Source organism: Empidonax traillii, unplaced genomic scaffold (assembly GCF_003031625.1).
Source record: "Empidonax traillii isolate 1590-97213 ecotype Southwest subspecies unplaced genomic scaffold, ASM303162v1 scaffold761:size885847, whole genome shotgun sequence".
NCBI classification, from domain to species: domain Eukaryota; kingdom Metazoa; phylum Chordata; class Aves; order Passeriformes; family Tyrannidae; genus Empidonax; species Empidonax traillii.
Window position 1 is genome coordinate 10,843 of NW_020955954.1, and position 7,281 is coordinate 18,123.

Below are 7,281 nucleotides of genomic sequence, written 5' to 3' on the forward strand. Positions count from 1 at the left end.
AGAGAGAGAGAAAGAGAAAATACAATAACTACACCTAAGAAGCAACATGCAATGCTAAATAAACATATGCGACGCAACACGGGCGTAGTCCGTAACTCGTCGGGCGGGGACTCGGTCGAGCTCTCCGAAGGTTCCGTATCTGACGACGCCGCGGCCGATCTCTCCCCGGTTGCCGTACGATCCGGGAAAACCGACGCGGTCTGTCGCCTCCGGAATCCGAATCTCCTTCGAGTGGCTGTAAAATAAAAGGGGAGAGATGCTCGAGTGTGCCTTCTGCGACCTAGGACTTATGCCCAAACCGACCCTATACAATTTATAGGCCCAAAAAGCCACAAAAAATGGCCGTTTGCTGGTCTACTTAACTGTGACTATACCCCCAAGCAGGGCAGCTCCAAGCCAAATCCGGGGAGAGAGAACCTAGAGATAAACAATGCCAAAGCAAAAAGTACTGCTGACTTAGGAAAGGATGCGTGAGAACTGCCTCTTCAAATCTTCTGGCCTCAATGAGTAATTACGGAAAAGTGCCAGAATAAACCCAACGTTCAAAATAGGCAGCGAGAGGCCACGGTCGCCGAGACTGTCCGGAACGATGTCGCTCGGTTAAGATGACCGACGAACTCAGAGATGAAAGCGCTCTCGCCGCGCCCGAGAAGAAGCCCGCCGGGGATGCGGTACCGATCGGTACGGACGGTCCGGGCCTGTGGGGTGACGCCTAAACCCCGTGATACGCTCCTCGAATGAAAAGAATGATGATGGCGTCGAGGTATAACAAAGGCCTACAACATCAAGGAGAGATGGCACAAACTACGGAACGGACACAGGTGGAAATGGCCTGACACTTTCTCCTCCTGAACCTGATATTCACTGTGCAAGATAACCTATAGAGCAACAATGTCAAAGCAAAAAGGTTCTAAAGCAGACCCGGTTCAGAATGCGACGTAATTGCTCGCTAAGAGATGTTACCGCCAGAACGGTAAGAAGAACACGGGAAAAGCTGGCGATGCGTACGTGTGAGGAACCGCTACCGGGAGATAGAGCCGGATCGCTAGAGAAGGCCTCTGCGGCCAAAGTCCCGGATGACGTCGCAAAAGATGACCGACCGAAGAACGCCCGAGATCCCGGATGCGTGCGCCGGAGCGCGGAGAGACGCCTCGGGGTAAGAAGACCGACGTGGAGAAGAGAGGAAGACCTACGCCACGCCGAACCGATAACGCGGACGGCCCGAAGTCACGGAGATGGCTTGGAGCTGCCCTGCTTGGCAAAGGTTTTAAGATTGCTCAATAGCAAGCTGCTAACTTTACCTTCCTCAGGAGCCTGTCACAATACAGCCCTCACCCCTAATTTAACTCCAATTTCCCTCCCGGTGATTCAAAACCCCTCTTTTTTTTCCATCCCCCGGTCCCACGACTTAGCTTTGGAACGCAAAGGCGTCGAATCCGTCCGACGAAAAAAGACACGCGGATGATAAAAGTCATCCCGGTCCTACTCTTCGCCGCCGCCCCGGTTCGTCTCGAAGCCTCGGCCGATTGTGGAAGTCGCCCGCGCTGGACCTACAAAACACGACGGTGGCACCTGTGTTAAAAAAAGAAAAGAAAAAAAGGCAATTAAAAAAGATATGTTAAAACACTGTGTCCAAATACAGCCTGCCTGCTCCATAGCTCTGACAGACCTATACCTTAACTTCTCACCCACGTGGCTTCCGTTAGGCCGGGCTGCCGGAGCTCTTAAGCGTACGACCTAAAGCGCAAAAAGAAGGAGAGACGTTTAGAGCTACGCGCAAACTTGGAGACCGGAACGAGAACTACTCCCGTCCGACGATCGTCGCTCACCTCGGTCGTTTCGCATCTACCGCGAACGCCCGGCTTCCCTTCCTAAAAATGAAGACGTCGAACGATCGGGTAACGTACGGGCCGGACGCGAGTTCTCTCCGAAGCCGGGGGATAATTTATCCTCGTAGGGCGACCGGCTCGAGTGGTGCGCTCGACTTCCCGAGGGATCGTTTCCGCCTGCATCTGAAAGACAAGTTGTACAAATGTCACCGCAGCGTTCCCGGAGAACTGAACGGCTTTGGGTATCTCGTGTCGTGTGAACCTCGCGATCTCGACTCGGACCCCTAGGGCTATCGCATCTAAGTTCTGGTCTGCGGGTCGGGGCAGAGCAGTTCCGGGACAAAGACGTGGACGCCCTCGACACGTAAGATGACGAACGATGCGACGCTACGGTCAGAGAAGATGCTCGCGGAGAACCGAAAATGGGGATGCGGTCGGATGAGATGACGTAAAAGACCGTGACGGTGAGCTGATGAGGCTCCGAGGAGCCTGAGATAAGATGCTAAGGGAATGAGCCATTACAAGAAGCACCTGTGAAACAAGGATTTAAAAAGTTAAGATAAAAGGTGCCAGAATCTTGCTCCCAGAGGGAGGTTTCAGTACCTTCCTCTGAGGAATACGATGGTTACGTTAAAACAGAGCAGAAACACGGACCGGGTCTCGAAGGATTAACTAAGGGAGAGATGGTACCTTGCTCCAAGAGCTCTGCCTACATAGCATAGTAGCCATAAATTAGGATAAGATGAGCATCATCCGGGGAGACAATGAAGCAATGAGTCACCTGTCAAATTGTTCAAGATGAACACGAGATCGTGATCTGTTCAGAATGTTCTCAACATCCTTACGTTCCTAAAGTCCCACTCCCTAATGAGGGATGGTTGCAACAGCTGTGAATACAGCCGGGAAGAAGGCAATTAAAGAGATCCGAGTCGGCGCTTCGGAGACGGGACGCTCGAGCGCGTCCGAGCCGGCGAACAAACGATACCGGTGCCGGGCTGCGGAAGGCCGACGACCGAGACCTAAACGAGGATGATGACCGATGGATCCGATAAGCCTCTGGAGGGGAGAAAGCAAAGAGGTCCGATCCGAAGGACTCAAAGATGAGGAACGCGGACTAGATGACCCGGACGACCTAGACTGGAACTGCTCTGCCTCGACCGCACTGGTGTTAAGGTCAAACGTAATCCTCTGCATTGATCTATCTTAAAGGGCTATTTTACCTATGCTAATTTCAAAAGCTCTCCCAAAAATCCACAAGCCCGTACCCTGCTCTCGTCCCCTCTCATCTCGCCCCCGACTTATCTTTCCGACGACCGGAGATGCGAATCCGTCGGCGACGCCGAGAAGGGCCGCTGCGGTGAGCTGAAAGGCTCCTCGAGTCCCCAGGTTATTTTCTTAGCTAAAAGAAATGAAACTGAGAATCACTCCCTGCATTTAGCACTGCGTCTGCAAAAACACAACCATCCCCCTACTCACCCTGTCTTAACTGCACCGAGGTTCTCACGCTACCGTCTCCGGTCACGGTTATCGTAGTGTGGCATACCTGAAACGCACAAAGAGAAAGCGACGTGACCTTTCTGAAAATTCAGCGGACGTGGGCTCTGCCTCGTTACCTCCCCGACTCACCCAGAAGGCTCCTCTCTTTCCAGCTGCTATTGAGACTGCTCCTGCAAATAGAATGCAGAAACATTCCAATTGCTGAGCTCTCAAATATTTAGAGATTCCTCACAAAGAAAGCTGAAAACCTCTAAACCCTGTCAGACCGCACACCAAAGTGTCACTACACCCTGCTAAGCAAACAGATAGCCGCTGGGGAAGGGGGGGGGGGGAAATCACCAATGTGGAGGACCATGCTTGTGTACTCATCATAGCCATTATATCGGTCTCCTTTACCTCGAGCTGTTATAGGGCGGACCTTCGGCACGTTCGGCAGCTGGCCAAAGGGTCGCGTATCGCCTAGAAAAAACCCCAAACGATTGCAACATAGATGCGCCGGTTGACCGAATGGACAACATCCTAAAACTAACACCACATTCGGTCCGGGAACAAAATTCTCACCTCGCACTTCTCCCCGCTGTGCCTCTACCCCTCGACACCGATTGTGCCCCATCTGGAAAATAAAAACAAAAACACACAAGATAAAGGACTCCTATGGCTAAAATTAACATCTTTCATCAAACAATACCACCTTCTTCCTAGGCCGCTTCAACTTGTCTCGCTCCGGGGTACATCGTGTCCGCTTGTCTGAACAACAACAACAAAAAAATTAAGATTAGGCAGGTTGCCCACATGGTCACCGAGATGTTAACCATTTAGAAACCTCATTTCCACAGAGCAAATGAGAACTCTGACCTCAGCATGCCAGAAAAGAACTGGCAACCCAGCTTCGAGGCCCCATTATCTGAGTACCATCAGCTCCACAACACAGCTCTAGTGATTGGACAGAAATTACATACGCTTGCTCAATCTGCATGACTGTACAGCCATTGTCTCAACTCTGTAAGCTAACGGACATGTTGACGTGAGACTCAGAGCAATAGTCCATCTACCCACTGTTCTACAGAGCAGGGCAGAGCAGCTCCAGGCTGAGCTCAGGTGAGACATCCCATACCCGTGACAACACAAACCGTGGGACACGATTAACAGACAAACCTCTCATTGACAAGATTTGAATGAGAGAATGGAGATGCTGTAGAAAAACACAACCTCAAGGACTAGCGGGCTAAGATGACTAGGCTCAAAGGACCCTGAAAAACAAAGACGCTAACAAGATGACACGCCATAGGAAGTGCCCATTAAAACCGGGAAGACGGATGCGTGACGTGACCACGTCCGGAAGCTAAGAAGGGCACGATGCGCAAGATGATTCCTTCCGCTTTATCGTGGGTGGCTGGAGAGCGCCGCCGATGATATGACCTGGAACGAGGCCTTAAAAGATGCGTGACAGTACAAGTCAGAGATACGATTCCAAAAAAGGCCTGACCTCGCAAGTCAAGTGACTGACAACTTCACTACTTGGCTACACAGAGAAAACCTTCAAGAGCCTAATGATGATGCCTGATGCTTCCCATAAGCCCCTCGAGGGCAAGGTGCAAAAACCCTAACGACACAGAACACGGAGGAGACGAAGGACACGACACAGCCTGAAACTGCTCTGCCCTGCACAGCTGAATCCAATGATAAAAAGTAAGCCCTTCCTCTGATGTGTCCAAATAACCTCTTACTGGATACCCATTATGCTATACTAATTTCAAAAATCCCTCCGGGCAATTCACATAACTTGGACCGACTCCCACCCCCTCTCCAGATCGGAGCCCTCCACTTATCTTTCGGAGAGCTGGGCGTGCGAATCCGTCTTTGATGCAAAGGAAGGGCACCTGGGCTGGATCGGAGGTTCCTGCCATCACGAGATTACTCCGAGCCAACTACAATAAAGAAAACCAGACATGGCCCATAAGTTGTGTGGCATGTGGCACGAACCTCGATGATCCCCCTAGTCACTGTCACCCGTGCAGGTCCTCGAGTCGCCGGATTGAACCGGAGCAGTCGCACGCTGCGGTCGTCATCTTCCGGGTTACCTGAGCGAGCGAGAGACAAAATTAGAGGGGATTTCTAAAGCTGCAGTGGATCCCTGCTCCTCCCGAGGCCTCCTCGACTCGCCTCAAATGCCCGGCCACTCCCCAAGGTTTGCCAAATGGCACCTGCAACCGATAAAGCTCGGTGCTTCGTTGCTGATCGGCACCTGCAACCAATAAAGCTCGGTGCTTCGTTGCTGATCGGCACCTGCAACCGATAAAGCTCGGTGCTTCGTTGCTGATCGGCACCTGCAACCGATAAAGCTCGGTGCTTCGTTGTGAGACTGCTTCTCCTTCTAAACTGATACAAGAGCAGAGGAGTACTACTGTAAATATATAGCAGTTTTGCCTAGTTAGCTTTGTTGCATATATAGTCCTTTAGTTTTTATCTTGCTAGTCATAAATTGTAATGTTACTCTCCCCACATCAGACCTCTTTTGTCTGCATAAACCTTCTCTCAATTTATGGCAATTGTGGGAGGGGTGACAGAAAACTGGCCCAGAGAAAACCCATAACATTTTTAGTGGAAAATGTGGGTAGAGACTGCTGGGAGGGGTGGGGACCAGATCAAACCACACCACCAAATTACATTTGAAGCCATTAGGAAACCACAAAAGACAAAATGCTCCTAAAAAAAACCCCAAAAACCAGAAAACCCCCAGCAAATTACAAAAGCACCTTACCCTTCCTAAACAAATTTCACAAAACAAACACCTTCAAAAATCCTGCATTTGAGTGTAATCCTCTTCATGGCCCTGAAGCTGGTGATTCAATTAAAAAAAAAAAAAAAAAAAGCTTGAAAGATCCCCTTCAATGAAAGAAAGGAGAGCTGTTATTCCCTTGAATCCCAGCTGCTGAATGAATTCCCTGGCCACAGGCTGGAGCTAATATACCCCTGGCTAGTCCCACCTCCCTTCCCATGAGGCCCTGGGAAAAGGGAGGAGCCAATTACCACAGAGTATAAAGGCTCTCTGGGGAGCAGCACCTATACTTTCAAGCTCAGCATGGATAAAGGGCATGCTGCAGGAAAGACTGCTAATGAGAAGAAAGACCTATGCTCTCTTTCTACAGCTACAACCAGGAAAACAGCAGAGACCAGGTACGAAACTAAACTTTTTGTTTCTTAGACAGAGAAATAAAAAGGTAAACAACCTGAAAAGGCAGGGAAAAAGTAATTGAGCAAAGAAGGAGAAAGGGTGGTGGACCCCCATGGGTGCTCCATAGGCAGCAAGAGCTGCCTGCCCTGGCATGTCTTCTCCGGGAGAAATCCTCACCTGTGTTCAGTTTGGGGTCTCAGATGTCCAATTTCATTCCGAGGTACCTGCAAATGAGCTAGAACACTTTCCTCCAGAAAAAAAACCCTCATCCCCAGGGTCCCAAGTGCATGAAGTGCACACCTTGGGCACTGTGTGGCTCGTGAGAACTTTCTGTCCTGGCACCTGCTGTCTGGGATGAATCTTTAGGGGTGTTGATTTGGGGGGCGGTCAGACTACCATTTTAAGTGCGGTCTCGTGCGAGTGCACGACAGCCCTTTCCCTGGGAGATGAGTGGTGGTCACGATGCCCCAAAAGGCAGGTAAAAACTGCTTAGAGACAGAGTTTTATGCCTTTAAACAGCAAGTATTTATTAAACGATGTCGGGCAGCTCTCCAGCTCGAGCTGGGTAAAAAGAGCTCCGAAATGGTTGAGTCAAAACAAGCAATTTACACAGTTTCTAATTACAATTACAACGTATTCGCATACATATTCGTGTTATTGTATCATTAGATTGCAATATGTCAGGGTGGAGTTTGAGGCGTGGTCTCTATTTTGAGGAATATTATGGTGGTACATCCTGCCTTTACTTCATCATAGGGTCTCAAATTTATTCCTCATTGT